The following is a 24263-nucleotide window of genomic DNA, read 5'->3' as shown; positions in this document are numbered from 1 at the left end:
TTAGGCGATAATTATGACGCAGTCTGTTTATAGTCACGACTGGTTGCATGAGGAGTTAACGTTAAAGTTAAAAAAAAATCAATAATTTATTTCAAATTAAATGTTTTTTTAAAGTACATATATGTTGTTTAAAAAAAAATACAAAGCCGTGTAATAAGCAAAGCTTTTGTTTTTGGAAAAAATCTGTCAATTTCTGATCTCTATATTTCGGAGCAATGACCTAATGACAGCCAGTATCTAATGATTTCGGCACTTGTTAAGGTAAAGTAAAGTTTTCGATATAAGAAATTAATGATTGTTCTTAATTCGACTATATTAAATACGTCATATGCACATTTTTGTTTTTAAAAAAAAGTTTGCATCATAAGTGCTGTATTTATTAATAGTCCATTTAAATAGAGATATTCAAATATTGAGTGAGTTGTTGTTTGTGTACAAACTTTATTAAAACTGCCGAATTTTATGAAGACGAACGTAAGTAATAAAACTTGTGCTTACAAAACATTTTCTCTATATTTTTTTCCGATACATTGTGTACAATAATTAATTGCTGTAGAATTGAGCGTCAAAAACCGACCATGTTAATGTACCATGAATGGTAATAATATTTACATGTAACAAATATAAGTATGTAATAATAATATAATGATAAATGCTAAAACTTAAGTATTAAAAAATAAATAAAATCATAAATTATATTTATAAATGAATTATTATTAAATTAAGAATATATTAAAAAAATCGACTATATTACAGAATTAAGAATACATTAAAATAATCCTTATTTATAATGACATTAAGATAATAGGATTATTTTAATCTAATTTTATTACGAAATATTTAATACATCTATCTATATATCTATTTAATATACTATATTATTATGTAGTAATATGATAACACATTAATTGATTTAAAAAAAAATTGGTGATTTATGCTAAACTGCTGCCAGATTATGGAACTCTTTTCTAACCTCATTGAAACATAGTACTCAGGAGACAGTGGAGAGGAGTTAATTCTCAAACTGGACGATGAGTGGTAATACAAGCTTACTCTCAAAATGCACTGTGGCTGAACGCAATAGTTCTAAGTAGCAAGGGTAAACTTTACTCCAGTGGTAGATAGGGCAATAGTAAAACGGTGAAGATGGCATTGTTCCAAACAATATATTTTGAGTGAATTAACCTGTTTACTATATCACAAGGTATTAGTATTCTGTTCTCGTCAAATGCTTCACAAAGCTTAATGACTATGCTCACCTGTCCTTTTTCTACTGTTAACATTACAACTAGTAGTGTCCAACAATACTGAATGGATCAAGTAGATCAGGTCAGGTCATGAGGATAAAAGATCTTGAGACCTAGATCATCGTGAAGGTCTACATTCTTCACATATCACGGTACTCACTTTTAAGATTTGGAGAGTCTGTGAGGGTTGCTGCCATGTGAGCGATATCTGAGCTTATATAAATCATATAGCCATATTTTAAAAAGTAAAATTGTATGTCTGTTAACAAAAAAAACTTGCAGCATGCCATTGAAACTGCTAACTCTTGCTTTTTCTCCTAACAACACACAAACGGTTAGTTGATCTCACAGGCTCAATCTGAGAGAACTTAGCTAGAGTAGGTCTAGCAAGACCAGTGCTCTGTTAAATTTACCACAGAATTGGAACTAGAAGTTACAATTGATTAAAACACCCGCGGTTGCATAGACCGGAGACGAACAAGTAAACACAAAAATTTATATTTAAGAGTATAAATTTGTAGGAGCCTAAAAGCCGTTTCAGAATAAACATTGAAAAATACAACATGACAGATGCATTGACTATATCAACGCTTGAAAGGCAAACTTGACTAAGCGACAATAACTGCTTTGTACATAAATGATAGGCAATAACCATATTCGATGCGCAAAAAAAATATATTTCTCATCATCATCATCATCATCATCATCATCATCATCATCATCATCATCATCATCATCATCATCATCATCAACAGCCCACAGTCGTCCACTGCTGGACATAGGCCTCTCCCAATCTACACCACTGAGCCCGGTCTGCGGCTCTCCTCATCCACTTCGTGCCGGCCACCGTGCGGAGGTCCATCTAGCCAGGGGGCGTCCCACGTTACGTCTTCCGCTGCGCGGTCTCCACTCGAGAACCCGTCTGCTCCAGCGATCGTCAGTCCTACGGCATATATGGCCAGCCCACTGCCACTTCAGCTTGCTGACTCTTTGAGATATGTCGATGACTTTAGTTTTCTGTCGAATAATCTCATTCCGGATTTTATCCTTCAGAGAAACTCCGAAATATAAATATAAAAAATATTTCTAGGTCTATTAAAATCATTTCAATCCTACAGCTACTAGCTAGATTCTACTACAGCTAGATTCGTTAAAATAAATTTTGTTTTCAGGTATTTCAACTTTAAATTAGTCTACTGTAAAGTTCACGCATTCTCGCTTAGTCACGTTTGCCTTTCAAGCGTCGAATTATATTTGATTCAAGAAAAACATAATTTCACGTATGTACGTATTACGTATTAAACGTATACGGCTATTAAACATGATTTCCATTAACATTCCTATTCTGTGACAGCGTCTCGGTGGCGCCCAGTAAGGCGCCGGATTTTCGACGCACAATGAAAGAATAGTACAAACGGACGTGGGATCCTTGTGAAATAGGCCGAAAGGGATAACGAAATAGCTTATTATGTATCGAAACACGATAACAAAGGGAAATAAATTTATGCTTTTATTACGTTTGTGAAGGTTGGAACGGATTCTAGAAGTTTTTCAGATTTTCATTCGTTAATAGACTTACGTTATCTAATGCCTTATTTATGTGAACAAAGAAAAATAAACGGTAGGTTATAATAATAAGATGAAATACAAAGGCACTAATGTTTCTTTTACAAGTCTATCGTTTCCGGGAGACCGACAAGAGAAGTATCAGAACCATTAAAAGTGAAGTATACAACAAACGTTATCATGTCTACTAACTCAAACACAAACTCACAAAATAATTAAATAAAACCTGAATTAAATGAAAGAATTATATTATATAGACGTTAATTTTATTATTTATATTTACCATATACCATCCGACTCTGAAATGTACTCCGCGGGGTTACGAGTGTAATATGGCATATCGTTTTTCAAATGAGATTCAAAAGGAGGCGTCCAAGGTAGGCAGTCGCGCAGTCTTGTTTCAGGAAATGTCAAAATAAGAATAATTCTATAATATATTAAAATTAACAAGCAATAGGTTAATAATGCGGTAAGCAGCGGCTTGGCTCTGCCCCTGGCATTGCTGAATTCCATGGGCGACGGTAACCACTCACCATCAGGTTGGCCGTATGCTCGTCTGCCTACAAGGGCAATAAAAAAAAAACTAACGTAAAATAAACAATAGAAGTTAAAATTAAACCAAACGAAATAAAGCCCTATTTTATGCAGGCACCGTAATAGAAATGTTTTCTGATATAAAATCAGCGATCCATATGGCATAAATAGAATTCGCCGATCTATATCCGAAAATATATCCGTTTCTCTGTCGGAAATGTTGCTTTAGAGTAGAGCGATACCTGGTGCATATGCAACTAGCGTTCCCGAAACGAAATCGGTCGACGAACCGGAAAATCTAGGCCAAGATGCCATATTGCCTGAATATTTTCGCACGAAGAACCCGCAATTTCAATCATGCATCCACGATCATACGACACGAAAGTAATAATCTTCGACAATTCCATTTGAGAAAATATCAGCTATCAATGTATTAGAATTAATTGGTACGGAACAAATTCTATAAGACCTCGTTACTGCATATTGTTGCGTTGTCAATTTGCGAAGTGGCAGGTCTCTCAACAATGGTCACGATGTTGATTCACACATCGTACCTATCTAAATGTTGCATTTGCGGAACGCATGTCGTTACATCGCGCATGAGTTCAGTAGAAATGTCCGAACGGTACTGAGATTCCGGTTCTAATTAAATACGAATGATTCAACGGTACGCTACATGCTAATTTGCCTAAAATTCGCATTTCGTGTAACGGGCCGTATTGTATCAGATATTGTGCCTATAACACGAGAGATCTATAAAGCTTTCACTTTATTTAAAAGACAATTATTTACTTATATACTTACTCGAACATTTTTATAACGCACAAAATTTATGGGGGTCATTAAATGGGTTATCTTGCTCAACCCCATGCGACGGTGGCCTATTTACTTCAGCACTCCGTGTAATCTATGCATTCATATCTGGGAGTGACTCAAAACCACACGAAAGCGCGTTGCGCAATATTTGTTCGATACTTCCCTGAATTTAAATATGGGGAACACTGCTAGTTGATAAGAAAATCCTGGTGACTATGTGCTGATTTTATATTTACAGGGTGTAATAAATACATGTTGTAATAGAAATACATCGTATGTATTATCATAATAATCATTTTGTCGCTAACTCAGAATAATGCCTGTCTATGAAAATCGTCCATCATGTGGAAGGAAACTTTTCCCCCTACCTACCTAATCGCTGGTAGGTAAGTAGGTAAAGAGCTATTCCAGCTACGCTCGGACGGGCCACGAAGTAAAAGGAGTTTTAATTCTTACTAACCCGGGTGGAGTTCTTTAATGATGTTGCCCATGAAATCAACATAACCGAATTAATGGAACTGATTAAGTGATAGATTCGGTGAAACACTGCTCTTGCTAAGGCAATGGTTATCAAATTCTCTCAAATTTAGTCCCTTGAAGCTACCAGTAATTAGGTAGTAAAAAAAAACAACTGTAGATGAACATTTGTTTCTCAGGAAATCTCTTCAATAATTTCCGTTGCATTGAAATCTGAAGATTGTTGGAACAAACGAAGGAACAAGGAGAACGTGTGCTTGAAACATTTGTATTAATAAATCATCCGTTGAAAGACATGTGTTATCGGGCCTGTAGCGCTTTATCTATCAAAGACGTACATATTTTAGAAAGCTTTGACTTTTAAGACACGATTGAGTATCGTTCTTTTATTGTTCATCGTATAAACACATACAAAGTTTAACATGCTGTAATGAATTATATTTTAAAATGTCGGTCAAGTCACGATAAGTACGACCACAAAGTGAATCACTTCTCTCATTAAGTAACTAGCTGTATTCATCCAAAAATAACATCGTTTTGGGACAACGGCCGCGAGTACTGAATGATTTTATTATAGGCTTCATCTATTATGCATTTAGCGGTGTCCAATAGCAGGTGAGATACGGAAAGGAAAATCGTTACTGAAAATGTGGGACGGGATTCCTAAATATAACGATATCGACTGCCCCACGTTCGGCCATTAAAAATATTGTGTGTCAGTGTTATGTTACTTCGTCTGCGTTTTTTTGTTAAAAGGAGAAAAGAGAAGATATATAAAACTACCGTCATTCCGATCGTAAAAGATACAGTCGGTCATAGATATAGTTGATGCCAGCAATCCTGGTTAAGTACAGCAAGACTTAATTTTGATTGGTTGAAACTGTGAATCTAGTAGTATTAATAGGTAGCACAACCAGATTTTCATGTCATCGTATTTCCTGTTTTTCAAGTTCAAGGTTAAATTTTTGAAGGAGGATTGAGATCAGACTAGCTGACTTTTGTAATAATATCGAGTCAAATTAGACTACAATATTATACACAGACATTAAAAGAATAATTTACTATCAGAAAAACTCTTAGAGTTACAGAATCACTAGCATGCCAGTTACACACCCATCTGAATAAAGACTTTTGATATTTTTTCATCAATTCCACCCTGTCGTGATCAGTAGTAGGTCTACAAAGAGCGCTGAGACTACATGGGTTAGTCCGGCCTAACTAACGAGGACCAATGGCTTGTTTATCTAAGCTAAAACAACATCAAAATTTAATATAATTACCCGGCATTGTTGACTAGAACAGGAAATTTCAATGAGACCAACCTCAATTTATTTACTAGCTTTGCGGGCTCATCATTAGAACCGTTATATGATACAAGGTTATAATAGATTATAGCCATTCTTCGATTATGAAACTTGAATCCGCAGTTCATCGATGAAATACGACTGGTGCCTCTGTTTCATCTACGGTTTCTAATAACTTATATTCAACTGGAATTTTCACCTGTAAATGGCCCTAGAATATGAAGGTTTTCGAGTTTTGTCGAATCTTTCTATCAATAATATTAACTGGAAGATTATACTAAGAACCGAATACTTCAATTATAAACGAAATTAGTAACTCTGCACATCTGAACTTCGTCGCATAACAAGTGATTATTCAATTAGTTTAAACTTCAGCAGACGAAGTTAGTGTTCACAGTTGCACAGCAAACGCGAAAGTAATGTTGAGAAAACTATTAAGTATGTCTCTTTAAGTTCAGGGCTTGTTTCTATCGTTAATTCCATTTACCACTAGTACTTGTTTGTTTTTTTTAAAGGATTTTGTGACCTGGCAACTAAGACCTTTAAGTCATGTCTTATTTTAATTTATATTCATATCTTTATGAAAAATTATAAAATATTACGGAGTGAAATGAAATGAAGATGATTAATTTGAGACATTAATCAACTGGGATGAAATGAAATGAAATGAGATGATATGGGATGAAATATAATCTCAGTAAAATGATGGTCATTTACTAAGAATTTTTTCAGTGGACTTTTTGGACGATCCCGAGAATTTACGTCCAGCGGCTTTGTTTCGTTTTCCCACATCTGTGCACTTTCACAGATATTAAACAGTTAATAAACCACCATTATTACACATTTAAACCCGAAGAAACACTAAATAGACAAAATAAAACAAATCACACAACTTCACTCCTCGCGTTCCAGCCAAAAAGTCACTAGTACTTGTATCTTGTTTTTATCAAATTACCCTCTCGAACGGTCTGGTTGTAAATGTCAAAGGATTTGGCACTCCTTCCTGTAACAATGTTAGTGTTTAGTAAACCCTTACCGTGACCATGAGTAATATGCGATTTGTAATCGAAAATATCGCGCCTTAGGTCATTGAGTTGGCGTGAATCCCACAACTCACCTTGAGGTACAAAAAAATTACTTTATTTTTAAAAGCGAGTCAAAACAATACAATGATTGGAGTCTCCTTTTAAGCGTGCAAGCCTGTACTAGGAGCATGAGGTTGAATTTGAGGCATGAGGTTGAATTCTCTACCGAATTGAAAAACTGGAACATATGATCACCAGATATTATAGATGCAGCTGTGTGTGACGGTCGTTTTATATAGTGTTAGATTGTATAATTCTTAATCAACATAGGAATTAGAAGAGGAAGAAGGGATGATGCATTCTCATTCTGTGAACCGTTGAATAAAAATATTCTATCATAGTATGCTTCATTGAGAAAATGGCATACTTTTAGATTGTTAAGTTTTCATTTCAAATTCATTCATCTTGAACTTGTTCGTGAGAAATGTTTTAAAGCAATCTTACCAAATAAAGTGACTGTATCTTACGTCGACACAAGATTAAGTCGGACGGGTGAATGTACTCGTTTTCCTAAATATGGTTCTATTTAAATTTCGGGGTCTAATAAACTTGGTGTCGTTGACTTTTGGAAACTGTATTTTATATATGTAAATGAAGCTCTCTTGGCCCTTCATTAATTACATTTCAATTTCCCGCGCATTAGCTTCCACCACTATCATAATAATATTATCTGTGGTGGAAGCTATGTTCATTCCATAATTGGATTTGCTCTCTGGCTTCGGACATTCAAAAATATAACGTGCTTTCTTAATAGATAAAAAAAAACTTGCAGATTTAAAAAAGGGTGAAGCAATATCTTTCAATGTTGTTTCTCTTTGCAGGTTCGAAAATAATTATAATAATTGTAAGTGTAGAAATAAGTTAATAAAATAATAATAATAAAAAACTCTTTGCAGAGCAACAACTTGGTTCTTTGTTTCATTACAAAACACATTACATATATTTATATTATATATCAAAGCTATGATTCGAATATATCAAATTCGGCAAAGACTACTAATTGCATTCATATACATATTATGTATTTGATGCAAACTTTAGTTAACCAAAATTTTTGTAACATAGAAATTTGAAACTACTAAGAATGATTTGGTGTAAAAACCAAAGTGACGGATAATGCAGACTTAAAAATTATTTCAATGATATAGACATTCACAGTTCAATATAAAACTAATATAAAACTAATATCTAACTTAATAATATTTTTAGATTCTTTAATCTAATTTATTGCATAGATGGAAAGACGAGCTCACGGCCCACCTGATGTTAAGTGGCTACCAGAGCCATCTACAACGTAAATGCCGCCACCTACCTTGAGATATGAGTTCGAAGGTTTCAATATAGTACAGCGGCTGCCTCACCCTTCAAAGCGTGTGGGGTGGTAGTACCTATCCGTGCGGACTCACAAGACGTCCTACTACCAGAAAATATTTTCACAGTATGCTCAATTATTATACAGATGGTCACACTTTTTACAATTTGAAATGGAATGGAATAACGGTGGTTGATCTACAACTCAGAAATCGGAAACCATGGGAGCCAGATCAACTCGTGAAGCTACGATTATTCTTATCATTTCGGCTTTGAGAAATTCGGTTCCCTTACCTGCAAGATGCCGATAGTCACACATGACATGACAAACAAAAAACGTTGCCTACAGTTGGACTACGCAACCCTAAAACGTTATTGTTGAATCAATACGTTGCGGCAGAAGTTATTTGCTTCTGTGTCGGAAGTGTATCTGGAACATCGGGAAATATAATATTTTCGAGCATCGAACGACGGAGATACCGAACCATTCAAAGTCCGGTCTTGGGTACGGTTGTGAAATGAAACATGAGTTTCCTTTGCAGTTTTTGATTTTATATTGAGAAACTCGACTTATTTTTAAAAAGTGAAATTGTAACACGCTGTATAATGTATAGACGCTGTATAATGTATATACGCTGTATAAGTATAGACGCTGTATAATGTATAGACGCTGTGTAATGTAGTAGATTGTCAAAAAGTCAACAAGTAATTTTATTGCAATAGATGAATTCTATTTTCATTAAGCTCTGTTTCAGCCTGAAGTAGAACGGTCACTGGGGTCCCTATTCACAATGTGAATAACGCCATCTATCGCGTGGCATGAAGCAGAAGTTTCAATAGGATTAATGCTATTCTACCCTTCGGACCGTAATGCACGAATGCTTTTCGACGAAAACATGTAGGATGGGCGTAGTCACTCGTGCGTTCTTACATTACAATAGAAATACAATACAATCTTATGAGTAAAAGTAATTTGGAAACACGACACTATAAAACGTGAGGCAAAAATGAGAGTCGGCTTATGCGAGTTCTGTAAGAGAAAACGAAAGTGTAATCCTGCCCGTTATAAATGTTGTGATACTGCCAGTTTATGTAACGGTCCATTGATATTCAAACATGGTTTCCACGAGATCGTGGTTAATGTTTACAGGCTTTAAGGCATGGAATGGACATTTTGTCATTATAAGTTTTGTGGGCACAACTTAATTGGTCGCATTAAACTGATGAGGTTTTCGCTGATGCTGAAGCCGAAAACGGTCGAGAAATAATACGCAATGCAGTAATATTGAATGGCAAGATGATCGGGTAAAAGTAATTTAGTTTCTTTTTCTTGTTTTATTCTTATGAATTTTTCGAAGACTTTCGCCACTTCTCTGGTAGAATCATAATTCCGTAGCTGTAGAACTTATTCTAGTAGGCAGTGACTAGACTGGGCTGGGCAAAAGCCGTAATTGACACCGTAAACTGAGTTCTGCAGAGAAGAGGTTTTTGACAAAAACAAAAAAAGGCTATGAACGAAATGTCCTAAAATAAAATCTGCATTTTTAAAGCCATAACTGTTTATCAATAAACAAACGACGCTACATTCATACCTAGAATGTTCCATAGACACTTCGATTGAGCTACAGGTAGTATAAGAGTTCGTCTGTCGTTCTTAAGAGGGAAACTTCTACTTGAGGGATTTTCAACCCGTAGAATAAGTCTTTTTTTTTTTTTGGTCAGGAGGAAATCGCCGGACTTCGGAGCATGTCAGAGTCGAACTGACTAAACCTCCTGTCGCTCAACAACCAACGTCCAAACCTCGCATGAGACAGAACTCATTAAGAGGCAAAGGGGGTAAAGTGAAGCGTTTAGTGCGGAGCACATCTCTTCCATCACCCTCCCCCTCAGAATAAGTCTTAGAATAAATAGTAATTTAAATGCAGAACGTCAATGACGTGTCAAAGCCTCAATTGTATTGTATAACGGCTGTCCCACCCTTGAAATTGGAACGCATAACTGCTTGGCGTCGGAAATAGGCAAGAAAGTGATACCGCCTTCTGCAATCAACTAGTAATCGTAGCTAACATACATTTTATCATTCGAAACGAAAAGAAACTAACCTTACACACCCGGAATTTTATAATTTAATTAAATGGAATCTAGTTTACATTTATACAAATATGTTGAACTGAAGGATTATTCATCGCCCGCCACGTGAGTAATATGGTTACGTTTTGCCATTGAATTTGCATAGAAAGCAGCTATTTGCATTTTCGCTGGCCAAAAATCTACGTTCAACGCTTTGCGTTGGAGTCGGCTCATGCGTCATCATTTAGCTTGTATTGTTTTTTTTTTACACTAAATTTGTTTGATTACGAACTAGATGGATTGTAGAGATTGACAACTTAAGACAAAAAACACAAAAAAGATGTGTGGTGTCGTGGGACAACGGATAGGAACGAAGTTCCTTATTAAAAAAATATTAATTTTAAGTTCTATTCGAGGTATAAAGAAAATAATTATTCGGGTATACATTTATTATGGTTTTTTTATATAAAAATAAAGCTTATTTTAATAAAAATAAAAATGTTATTTTTTGTACAAAGGTAAGTGGTCCACTATGTGCATTACTAATTTGTACGTTTTAACAAAGTTAAGTCGTACACTGTGTGCATTACTAATAAAAATCTTACGTTACCTACGAAAAACTAAAGAAAGGCAATACATTAATTTGCTTTTGTGGGCTTAGAAATATGTATATAATATTATGTATTCGAAACAATGATATTGATGATCTACTGTTGCCTATTAATTATTACGTTTTGCTACGTGTGTGTGTGTTGTGCTTCAATGGGCAAGTGTGCCGTTGTATTTATTTTTCATTTAGGCCTGCTTTTGTTTCTATTAAAACGTGATTAAGTTCAACTAGGTTAACGTGGACAACAGACAATATTAATATTATTATTTTTTCGTTATTGTTACATCTATGTCGAGGAAAATTTTATTTTGTATTCATATTTGATTGAGGAATCTGTAAAATTTAAAAAAAAATATATAAATATAATTATTCTTGTTTGTGCGATCATGATTGTAAACGAAACGATATTCCCTATTCCCTAGCTCTTTAATCTCAAAATGGCCGAGCAATCTTTAAAAGACTGATGAAAATTTCATAACTGGTCACGTTAAATAAATGATCCTACAATAGCACAGATTAGCCACATTATATTTCACGTTGTGAGCCAATTTTAACTCTAAATTAATTAGAGATTAATAAAATTTACTTAGTGATTTAAAATGTAAATCATATCGTTTTCTATCGATATCGATTATATCGCCATATTATTGTTTTAGTTCAATTAAGATCCTGATTATTTTTGTTTTTCCATTGAAACTTTCCATTTAAGATACGAAATTCATTCGGGTGTTTGACTGTGCGCCTGTACGACAAAATCCCACAAGATGTTCAGAACCTACATATACATAGGTTTAAGAAAACTATTAAAGAACATCTGTGCAATAAAGCTTACTATAAAGTCAATGATTATCTAGAAGATTGCACAAAGTAGGAATGAGTTGCTCGCTCTAGGCATTTCAATATTGTAATACTCATTGTAAAAATGAATATTTAATAAAAATCTAATATTAAAAAAAATACTAATATCTATTAAAAAAAAAAAGACATGTCCGCTGAGTTTCTTGCCAGTTCTTCTCAGGACGGAGGCTAGTTTTTGTGAATTGGCGGCAATTCTTTTTGACGTTCAACAAGTATGTAATTTCATTTATGTTGAATAAAAATATTTTGATTTGATTTGATTTGATATGAAACAAAACAATCGAAGCACAAATGTTCGGTTGCCTCTTTATTTAGACGAATGCAATTAACGCAACGAATGGTCGTGTTGATTAAACTCTGTTAAAAAATCGAACTTTCGATTGTGGTATTGTTCGGAATTTCCGTTCTGCTTCCCGAGAGCGTTCAGAAAAATTAAATAAAGCACGGGAAACGAAATTTTGATTACGACCGCCGCGTCAGCCAAGGGCCATACATTCGGAGCGCCTGTATCGTTCACGAAATCCACTCGACGAGGGCGCCCGCCCCTGAGTCTGGTGTATTCAAAACGCCATTTTATTTTACTCCCAGACCAGTCGCCGAATTCAATTTGTTTTACTTCAACACTGAGGCTGTAACAACCTAATGCACAATTTGTTTGTACGAATATTCGAGAAATAAAATTATTCTTTTCATCGTGCTAGTAGTGGTCCCGCAGTAGACGAAATTCAACTATAATTAATTGAAATTGTAAGTTTGTACACTATTATGATTATATTTTCAAAGACTATTATTATACTTCTATAATCACAAATTTCGCCAAGACTACACTATAGAAAAATATTAATAAAGACAAACAATATTTAATTCTAATCTATTCTCAATTTGACCACAGACTTGAAGAACAAAAGTTTGACAATAAATAAATAGTATGCATGCGTGTGTGCGTCAAATGTATGGTAGTGTCTGTAATGTTTTTTTATTGATTTAATGTATTTTAGGCATAATTTAAAAAAATATGAACATTCTGCATTCCTTCTCTATATTCTCTATAAGTGTGGGAAATTTCATACTCCTCCGTCCGCGCAATTTTCGTAAAAAGGGGTACAAAGTTTTTCCTTCACGTATTAATATATAGATGTTATGAATAAGGATTCTCTATCAACGAGAATTCTCTACACGTTGAGCTTCGTTAATGCGACTTGAATTCATAGAATAGTGTAATGTTTTCCGAGTCGTCGCCATGATTATAAATAAGGAACGGATAACCCAGGGTTTGAGTTATTCTCTTTTGTACTTACTGGTTGTAGGGCGAATTTAGCGCCCTCATGTACACGTAATACTTTATGGATGGGAGGATGTTCATCCTATTATCATGCTTTCTGCTTTCACGTATTTGTTACTAATCAATTGAGACTTTGACTTACCGTGTCAAGGCTTAGGGCATGAGAGTTGTGGTCTATGGGCTTCGCTAAAAACTTATCGAACTCTTGCTAGGGCTATTGTCGGCATAATCTCCTAGGTTGAGTCCCGTGAGCATACTTACCAAACCTTGCATAGCTGAGCAACTCGAGGCTACCGATAGGTACGGTAAAAAAGAAGTTAAAATGTGTACAGGAAGTGTGAAAGTAGCCCCGTTGATTGACAAATTAAAGAGCGAGGTATGGACATATGATGCGTAGAGAGGAGATGCATGTGACTAGAAGATGTGTGGAAATAATAGTGCAAGGTAGAGGGGGAAAAGGTGAACCGAAAAAGGCATAGATGGAGTGTGTGAATGACGATGTGTGAGAGAGAGAGGAGTGAGTGTTGAGATCGCGGCTGATAGAAGAAAATGGAATTGAAAAATTCGCTGTGCCGACTCCACCTATTGCGATAAAGCGGAGACAAAGAAAAAGAAAATGTATGTCACATAATTATGCTTTTTCGTTCGTCGTCGTTCACTGCGTTAATTTCAAATTTTGTACGTGTGTTTTTGGTTTAATCGATTGGGCGCGTCGGTGAAGGTGTGGATTATAAGAGGTACTCTTCAACAGAGTATTCGTTCCATCCCGCAAATAGTTCTCATAAAATTAGGTAGTAGCGAAAAAGACGCGTGTGTATCATTGGTTAAAAAAAGTTGGTACGTACGAAATTTGTGAGTTCTTTTTGAGATATTCGCAGTATTTATCTTTCACATTCCAAGCTGCTACCAAGCTAATAAGAATAAAAAGAGAACGGATCTGCTTGTCTTGCTTCCGCATACAAAGCCTTACTCATTTGGCGGTTGGTAGAACGTTGGAGGAACGTTGGTTCACGTCACGCCTTAGTTGAGGTGTTTTAGCGCACGAGGTCAATAGCCGTGCCACTCTGAAAAAGCTATCGATGACGCGTTCACTTATTCAAATTACTTAGTGGAATTTGGGATACCGATGATTTAACGTTACAGGTTACATGTTTGCTGAATAGCGGTTAGCGCTTTTTTCGAGAATTAAGTTTACAACATCAGTAAAAATAGTTCACACACACAGCAGGACCCTTAGTTGTATGTCGAATTAGGAAAACTCAAAGCGTACTAATTCTAATTAAACCATTGTCGTTTTTTTATTCTACACAGAGCTTGCAACAAATTTTATTTACCGATCAATCTTAAATGCCTACGTGTGACAGCGTTGTTGTTAAAAAGCGTTCAACTTGCAGAATTTCTTATAAATCTATTATTTTGACGGAACTAACCGTCACAAACAGGGGAAATCCTGTTGTTTCTGCTAAATAAATGATTCCGAATGTTTATTACGCTAGTAATGCAGTAAAAACCAATATGAAATGAGCCATGTAAATCTATATATTAATACGTGATGAAAAAACTTTGTATTCTTTTTTACGAAGATTGCGCGGACGGAGGAGTTTGCACACTTATAGATAATATAGAGAAGAAGTGCAGAATGTTAATATTTTTTTTAAATTATGCCTAAATATACATTAAATAAAAAAAAACATTACACACACTACTATGTATTGACGCACACACGCATGCATACTATTTCTTTATTGTCAAACTTTTGTTTTTGACGACTGCGGTCAAATTGAGATTAAATTAAATATTGTTTGTCTTTATTAATATTTTTCTATAATGTAGTCTTGGCGAAATTTGTGATTATAGAAGTATAAATAGTCTTTGAAAATAGAATCATAATAGTGTACAAACTTACAATTCCAATTAATTATAGTCGAATCTCGACTACTGCGGGACCTCTAGTATTATTAAAACTGTCAACATAACATCTATGAAGTTGTGTGAATTATTACTACTATAACGCAAATAACCAGTTATAAACATAATATATTCATGCTCAATCGAGCGAAATTAGGACGGCCTATGTTCATGTGACGTAATTCATAATTTTTTTGTCTGCATTCTTCCTTGGCCGCAGTTTTGGGTCGCAAACAATGGTTCCGTATGAATAGTCACAGCTAGACTGTACTAGGCGTCCATAATGCTGAAGCTTGCAGGTGGAGTTTTTGCCGCGAGCATCGCGCGCACTGGGTCAACAGGTTCGCTCGAGTACCGAGCCCGGCGATGCGAAGTCTCTCAACCACTTACTTAAAGGTCTCACGTACATACCCATACCGATATGTCAGCACCGGATAAAGACTTAAATCCGACCGAGAATCATACGAGAATCGAGCGCTTTGAGCTATTTGTGAGCCGTTGATTTTTAGCACCGCCATTATTTATTGTTTTCGAAAACATCCCGACAGTCTTATTCTGCTAATATGGTGTCAATTCACATATCGTCATCTCGCATAAAAACTGTATAATCTCAAAACTTACTAATTTTACAGTAGTGTTTTAAAGGTTTAACATGTTATATCTATCTTCTATCTATATATATAAAAATGAATTGCTGTTCGTTAGTCTCGGTAAAACTCGAGAACGGCTGGACGGTTTTGGCTAATTTTGGTCTTGAATTATTTGTGGAAGTCCAGAGAAGGTTTAAAAGGTAGATAAATATGAAAACGCTCGCAATTAAATAAAAATAGCAATTTTGTTTTTCCCTTGATGTGTCCCCCGTCGGACGGATTCCTTTTGTTTGTTTTAAGTTTATTTTATTTTTAAGTTTATTTATCGATTGAGGCACTACGAAGTCTGCCGGGTCAGCTATTTTTAATATTAATCATATTTGCATATATTTTTTTTATCAGTTGCATTATCTGTTATTATTTTGTTAATAGTAGTCAAAACATAGGTAAAAAAAAAAGAACTAAGGTACGCTCATTTGACAGTATTTATGAGAAAAATACTGGTGATACCAAATGTTTGTGCATATTAACTCAATTTCGAATATTTTTGGAAATTGTACACTTTTAACGAGAAAAAGCGATATATCTGTTCGGTTTATTAGTCGACTGAATATAAAGCGACAAGTTAAAGAGGCACGGTTAATTTTATGCAAGTTGGGCACGATGCGTTCACCCGCTCTCGTCCGTATTGATTTTTGTTATTTACATCCCGTCTGCTCCCTTCTACATCTGCGACTATTGTTGAATGAGCCACCGTTTATATCAGCCCGTTTAAATATAATTTTGGACGTTGAATGCTTCGGAATTCGGTATTTAGCTGGCTGGAACATTTTAAGGACTTCTTGTAGGGCTAAATACTGTAGTTGACAAAACTGATCTGATAAAAGACGGTAGTTCGATATCGTAAATTATAACATATGATATAAATAATTTTATTGGTGGTAGGACCTCTTGTGAGTCTGCGCGGGCAGGTACCACCACCCTGCCTATTTCTGCCGTGAAGCAGTAATGCGTTTCGGTTTGAAGGGTGGGGCAGCCGTTGTAACTATACTTGAGACCTTAGAACTTATATCTCAAGGTGGGTGGCGCATTTACGTTGTGGATGTCTATGGGCTCCAGTAACCACTTAACATCAGGTTGGCTGTGAGCTCGTCCACCCATCTAAGCATTAAAAAAAAAGAATGTCATAAATAAAATTGATCGATTATATGTAAAAGAATAAAAATATTGCAACCATCGATGAATATAAGAAGCCTAAAATGAAACATCAAAGAAAAGAAAAATAACAGCGTGTTGAAAATCGAGATCGTTTTCACAGAAAAATAAAACTCAATTCCCCGTTGGCTTACGTTAAAAAAATATCAAAAAATGTATCCGATAATATACGTTCATTGTTTACACGAAACACGGTAAAAGCTTTATTTCGCAACGTACCTGACATAGCTTCCAGTCGTCTGAAAATAGTCGTCCACGTGTGCCAGTATTTAGGTCGTCGCCTCGTTTACAATTATCTTTTCTGATGCTACACTTTATCACCCTCACAATGCCTTTGTATCATATAAGACATTTTTTGTGTATGGTCGTATGAATCCTTTTGTGCTTTATGAGACATTATTATATACGACGTTCCATTGTTTGAATGTTCTCCTATATATAGCCCGACCCTTTAGGACTATCCGTTTGTTTTAGTAAGTAGTATCGGAGATTTACTTGTTGGATCATCAATCATGGAAAACAAAACCATATTATGAATTAGTTAAATTCGATTTTCGCGAGACGTAGACATGATTAAAGCAACTTTTACGGTTTAATTTCGTGTATAACCACGAAAATACGTATTCGGGTATTCGAAACTTCGACATAACAACGTAATCATGACAATAAAAAAAAAAACGCTAGGTATATTAAACCGTAAAAGTAGTTTTAATTCGATTTAATTAATTTAAATCTTCATGATCCCAAGTACTTCAACTAATTCAGGGAATCAATTATCTATACTTAATATTATAAAGAGGAAAGATTTGTTTGTTTGTTTGTTTCGAATAGGCTCCGAAACTACTGGACCGATTTGAAAAATTCTTTTTCCATTAGAAGCCGACATTGTCCCTGATGAACATAGGCTACTTTTTTTAATTTTTTTTATTTTATTTTTGGTTTCATGTGTGTTTTAATGTTTCCGAAGCGAAGCGAGGGCGGGTCGCTAGTTAATCATAATCTAGTTACTATTAGTTAGTGAGCACATCAATTTCTCTATATCCTTTTTTTTTTTTTTTGTACCTAAGCTGATAGCCTTGAGAGGCTACTTCAGCGGAACCTTAACTAGTAGGTGAGCTCACGGGGCTCGAACCTGACGACGCGACCCACTGAGAAGATCTGGCGAGAAACTCAGTGGGCTGTGTCTGAGGGTTAATTTCGTCGCAAGCGACGGGTTCGACGAGAACGGTGACCGGTGCTTGAGGTACCTAAAAGCACCGTTAGTGGATCGGGAGGATCCGAAATGACGTGGACACAATTTCTCTATCAAAATACAGACAACGCCACAGCTAATCTAAGTTACTTCGAATAGTCATCGTTCGCGCCTGTTATACCGAAAATGTGTTATAATCTAATGTGAATATCTGTAACATAAACTTTAGTCTACTCCTCGACCTTAAATAAGCCCCGAAAACTTTTTAAGCCTCCCCTGATGCGTGCGAGCGACTCATATCAGCTCGTAATCTTACCTTTGATGATATCGGTCGGTGTCTTGTGTAAATTGAGTAATTACCGGCATAGATTACGAACTCCGGAGGGCGGGGTGGGAGGTATCGATCACTCTATAAGCATGATGTCACATCATTTACTCAGCTGGGTAATTTTTGATGAACAACCAAACGTTAATACGTTAATTAAACGGTTTTTTTATTTATTGCTTAGATGGGTGGACGAACTCACAGCCCACCTGGTTGTTAAGTGGTTATTGGAGCCCATAGACATCTACAACGTAAATGCGCCACCCACCTTCAGATATAAGTTATAAGTTCTCAAGTATAGTTACAACGGCTGCCCCACACTTCAAACCGAAACGCATTACTGATTCAAGGCAGAAATAGGCAGGGAGGTGGTACCTACCCGCGCGGACTCACAAGAGGTCCTACCGCCAGTAAAAAGAATTACCAGTATTTAGTAGAACTATAACACATTTCCAAGTCAAAACTCTTAAGTTTGTCCTTTGATCGGCACTAAAGTTTCTTCTTGATTTTTGAATGACAGAGAAACTATTCCAAGGCTCCCAAAGGCATCAAATTATCACATCAAAGGCGTCAATTTTACAATAATATTCGTCAAATTGTCTAGACTTTAGACTTTCGACAGCTGCAATGCCTTCGTCCTTAGAATCAACGGTTCAGTGCTCTGTCTGCCCTCACTTAACCAGAGACTGATGACCTTAGATCCTTTCAAAACTCATTTAATGTTACCATTTGCACCCAGCTCAAGAAAACATTTCTAATACTATTCAGTAAGGTTCACCGAGCAAACACTAAAGCCCGGCCCGCAGAAATAGGTATATTATTTAAATTGAGCGTAATGGAATGTAAAACGTCAATGTAATTACAATTCTTAGAAACAAAATACCTACGTATTTTTATTAAACTATTTTCCTTATGCCCTCCCTAATTTCTCAACTTCATAAATAAGTAATGAGCTTTAATTAGCTTAATTAAATATACGCAATACAGTACATTAGCAAGACAATTAAAGAACATTTCAGATAATGACAACGTTATGAAATTTATACGAACTCACAAAATAAGATATTACCAATGTTTTATCGAATATAGCGTGGAATCGATAATGATGCGAAACACAGACGAGCACCGTCACACCGTGTTATTACACAAAATCAACCACAAAATCTAATAGTACTGCGGCTTTTGACATGTAAATCTGACAATCGAACTGATAGAATAAAATGATGGAAGCAATTGTGTTTATAACAACTTACCACCTAATTGTGAGACTTTAGGTCAATTCATTAATTAGTTTCATTTCTAAAGACAAAATAAGTGACTAGAAGAGGCATTCGCAAAGGATAATATAACAATGGTTTTTTTTTTAAATTTGTTTGATGCAAATAATATTGTGAATAAATTAGTATCAAACCATGACGTTGATTCCTTTTTGTTTGATAGAGATGGGAGTTACATTTATTTTTTGAAGTCTTCTTATTTAACTCGAATATTGAAATTAATAAGAGTTATAGTGTATCTAATTATAAAAGTATAATTTTAGGATGTTGGACGTTGGTCTTACCAGAACCGTAGTACTCTTGACACCATAGTCCACGTTGCTCTACACTTGGCGGCAGATAGGAAAAAATGGCGTCGAGTGATCCACAACAAACTCTTGTTGCGAGGTAATTCCCGATCCTGCGGAAAGAATGGAAAGCAGTCGACGTCGCCCAAAACACGTCATCTCGGGTCCTCCCGATCCACTAAAGGTACTTCTAGGTACTTCAAGCACCGGTCACCGTTCTCGTCGAACCCGTCGCTTGCGACGAAGGGCTCGACGAGTAAATTAACTCTCAGACACAGCCCACTGAGTTTCTCGCCGGATCTTCTCAGTGGGTCGCGTTTCCGATCCGGTGGTAGATTCTGCGAAGCACGGCTCTTGCTAGGCTCTTGTTAGCATCGTCGTCAGGTTTGAGCCCCGTGAGCTCACCTACTAGTTACGGTTACGCTGAAATAGCCTCTCTAGGCTACCAGCTTAGGTAGGAAAAAAAAAAAAAGTTGCGAGGAAGTAGTGGCGTCCCTCAGTACTGAGGAAACCGAAGCGAGGAAGGAAGTTTTGTGCAAAAATATATCATCATCAAGTTTAATATTAATTCCAAATGACATGCATACTTTAACACTCCTATATTATAACAGTATTGATTTCCGTCCGCGAATTCGCTCACGTGGACTATTTTTTTTAGATTTTAAGCTATTTCCCTACCTAATCGTTACCAATAGACGAACTCAGCCAGGGAGGACTTGCTAACACTAGCCCTAGCAAGAACAGTGCTTCGCTGAATCTACCACCGGATCGAAATAGCGACCACTGAGAAAACCTGGCGAGAAATTGAGTGGGTCATATATTTATGAAAATGAACGAAAACATTTTGTATCTCTTCACGCCTTTTTTTTTTGTCAGGAGGAAATCGCCGGACTTCCGCCCTCCACTGGGGATGGAGGGCGGGGCATGTCAGAGTCGAACTGACTAAAACCTCCTGTCGCTCAACAACCAACGTCCAAACCTCGAATGAAACAGAACTCATGAAGAGGCAGAGGGGGGAAAGTGAATCGCTTAGTGCGGAGCACATCTCTCCCATCACCCCCCCCCGCGGGACGCCGGACCGGCGGTCGTCGGCGCCACGACCACTAGCCCTCTCAGTCAGCAGGCTATCCGAAGCCCGCCTAGATGGCGCCGGTTAGAGTGAGCCATCCTACGGAATACCTCGCTGCACCAGAACCAGCGTGGGTCGAGGATAGCCGGCCTTCCATCACCCGGATGCTCTTGCGTAAAACGCGTGCAGACCAGCTTGCACGTCGTCTTCTTAGGCGCCCCTCGCCGGTCCCCAGACCGACATGTGAGGGGGACCCAAAACACTCAGAGGGCATCTCTTCACGCCTAAACGATTTAAGCGATCGCTATGAAATTTGTCACACGATAACAATTCTTCAGCGTGCTTAGTGCGAGTTTTTTAACGTTCTCGATAGCGTAAAAGTGAAGCCAATTTTGTATGCAGTTGGAACAGCGCCCCTAGCGGCAAACGTACGCAAACGATCCCATTCCATACAAATATGAGCTAACTTTTACGCTATCGAGAACGTTCAAAAACTCAGACTAAGCACACTGGGCTCGAGAATGAGTGAGAGTTTTGTAACCTCCGATGTACAAAACGCAATAAACTGCTTGCAGGGCTTGAATCCAGTCTTATTTTGTACGCGATATACCGGTTACTTTATTGAATCTGTTAAATAATAGTGATAAAATAGAGGGAAAAAGGCCTAGGGGTAGAGGTCCCAAACGATGGTCGGACCAAATAGCGGAGGAACTGGGGATACCTATCAGCGACGCACTCCACCGGGCTGCAGGGCGGGATCGATGGAGACAGTTGGTTGACGAAATCGGACGGAGTCACGATCCTCAGCAGTGAGGAACCGATCGAAGAGAGAGAGAGAGAGAATAGTCTACCAAGAATTCAGGTCGCCATCATGAAGAATTTATGTCTTCGAACCACAAACCATTATGTTAATACAAAGACAACAATTTAATCCCAAAAGAAATATTTAAAGACAAAAAAGTAAATTGAGCCTAAAGCTACAGCTCGTACCCTCGACTCGCAAACGTTACGCAAATGTCAAACCCGCCCACATCTGGCTTCTTTGCCGTTGAATGCGAAATGTCTAATTTTCGTGGGTACTCTCTTTGAGCCGAATACGAGCCGCCAACATAAATAATTATACCCTTAAATTCTACTGTTTGTCAAAACAAAATGTGCATATAATGTTTTTTTACGATGCGACTTTAAAGGCAATGCTTTAAGTGCAGTTTAAAGTTTAGGGCATTCGTAACTTATACCATTTCGCCTTCAACGTTGTTCACTTCGAGACCAAATATAATAATCTCGCATATATTGATATGTATATGCGCGGGTGGGTACCACCGCCCTGCCTATTTCTGCCGTGCGACAGTAATGCGTTTCGGTTTGAAGGGTGGGGCAGCCGTTGTAACTATACTTGAGACCTTAGAACTTATATCTCAAGGTGGGTGGCGCATTTACGTTGTGGATGTCTATGAGTTCCAGTAATCACTTAACACCAGGTGGGCTGTGAGCTCATCCAGACAACTAAGCAATAAAAAAATATATAGAAGATTTTCTTCCCATAACAAAAGAAAGTCATTTTTAATTCATAATCAGAGAGACTATTACTATTACCGTCTTCTGAACAAAACATTTACCAATCCCCAAATTACTTTAGCTATTATTTCAACTAGAACTATCCGACTGCATAATGCATGCGCGTTATATAATACAATCTACAGTCTATAATATCGATTGTAATTAGATTTTTTTCTTTCAACGTTCTAATTTCGAAAGTCGACTTTAGTTCTCTAAATTGCCCAACTTCATCTCTGTTACCGCGTATGACGTTCCGATTACATGCTCTTGTATCGTGCAACAACAGGTAAAACTAAGTGTTATATGTGTACGCAACGGTCATAAAAACAAGGTAATTAATATATTATATGTACGTGTACAAGTGCTGTACGTACTGTTTAACGTTCGCTTGTGCTCAGACAAGCAGAAAGAGCTAATGTAACTTTCATCTGAACGCTAGCTAATCCCGATTAATATTCACATATATTTACATATGTATGTGTGTATAACAAAATCGATTATAAATTGAATCGGATCAAATTGAAAGCCGTGCAATTTTTTGAAGCGAATAATAATAACTTGTATTCAACTAGATTTTTTTTATTGCTTAGATGGGTGGACGAGCTCGCAGCCCATCTAGTGTTAAGTGGTTATAGACATCTACATGTGCCACCCACTTTGAGATATAAGTTCTAAGGTCTCAGCATAGTTACAACGGCTGCCCTACCCTTCAAACCGAAACGCATTACTGCTTCACGGCAGAAATAGGCAGGGTGGTGGTACCTACTCGCGCGGACTCACAAGCGGTCCTACCACCAGTGATTTTCAATAATAGGACCCAAACATGATTTTTTAGTCAACATTAAAAAGGCAGATGCCACCCACGATGAGAAATCGCAATAAATCATTTAGTTTGCCACGTGCGTCTTCCGAAGAACACAATACAGCAAACAAATTCGAATTCAAACAGTTCGGCACGTTTGTGGCATTAACCGTGACCCCCCATATATTTTTATTGTCTCACTTTATCGGCAAGATACACTTCACTTTACGCAACATTACGGATTTCCTATCCAAACCCAAAATTGAGCGGTAACTCGTCTTTTCGCATTAAAAGTGTACAATTTCCAAAAATATTCGAAATTGAGTTCATATGCGAAATCATTGGTATCACCAGTATTTTTCTCATAAATACTGTCAAAAGAGCATAGCTTAGTTTTAGTTTTGTTTTTTTGTTTACCTATGTTTTGACTACTATTAACAAAATTAATACATAATTTTATCTCACTTTAAAAGACAGATAATGTAACAGGTAAAAAATAAAAAAAATAATGCGGCAAAGATGATTAATATTAAAAATATCACAATATGATCAACCTTTAAAACACTCTCCTGTAAAATTAGTAAGTTTTGAGATTATACAGTTTTAATTCGAGAAGACGAACTGTTTAATTATTTCGTTAATGTTGCAGCAAAAGGTTTGAGTGAAATGTCCTATAATGGAATTAAAACACACCAAACTTCACTATTGAAGATTATTGATATAAGTTTTTTTATCCGGCATGTATTTTAATCTATATATTAATACGTGAAGCAAAAACTTTGTATCCCTTTTTACGAAAATTGCGCGGACGGAGGAGTATGACATTTTCCACACTTATACAGAATATAGAGAAGAAGTGCACAAGGCTAATATTTTTT

At 36.5% G+C, this 24263-nt stretch overlaps 1 protein-coding gene across 1 annotated transcript in view; it reads left to right on the top strand.

The window, feature by feature from the left end:
* The first annotated feature begins 214 nt into the window (after positions 1–214).
* Positions 215–24263, top strand: part of LOC101739984 (tyrosine-protein kinase Src64B) — a 100741-nt gene continuing 76692 nt past the window's right edge. Inside the window, exon 1 of the mRNA XM_038014057.2 lies at positions 215–474. The gene's annotated coding sequence lies outside the window, so the exon portion shown is untranslated. The remainder of the gene's footprint in view (positions 475–24263) is intronic.

The sequence above is a fragment of the Bombyx mori genome, chromosome 11, assembly GCF_030269925.1.
Source record: "Bombyx mori chromosome 11, ASM3026992v2".
In the NCBI taxonomy this organism is placed as follows: domain Eukaryota; kingdom Metazoa; phylum Arthropoda; class Insecta; order Lepidoptera; family Bombycidae; genus Bombyx; species Bombyx mori.
This window is presented reverse-complemented; position numbering and strand designations above follow the sequence as displayed.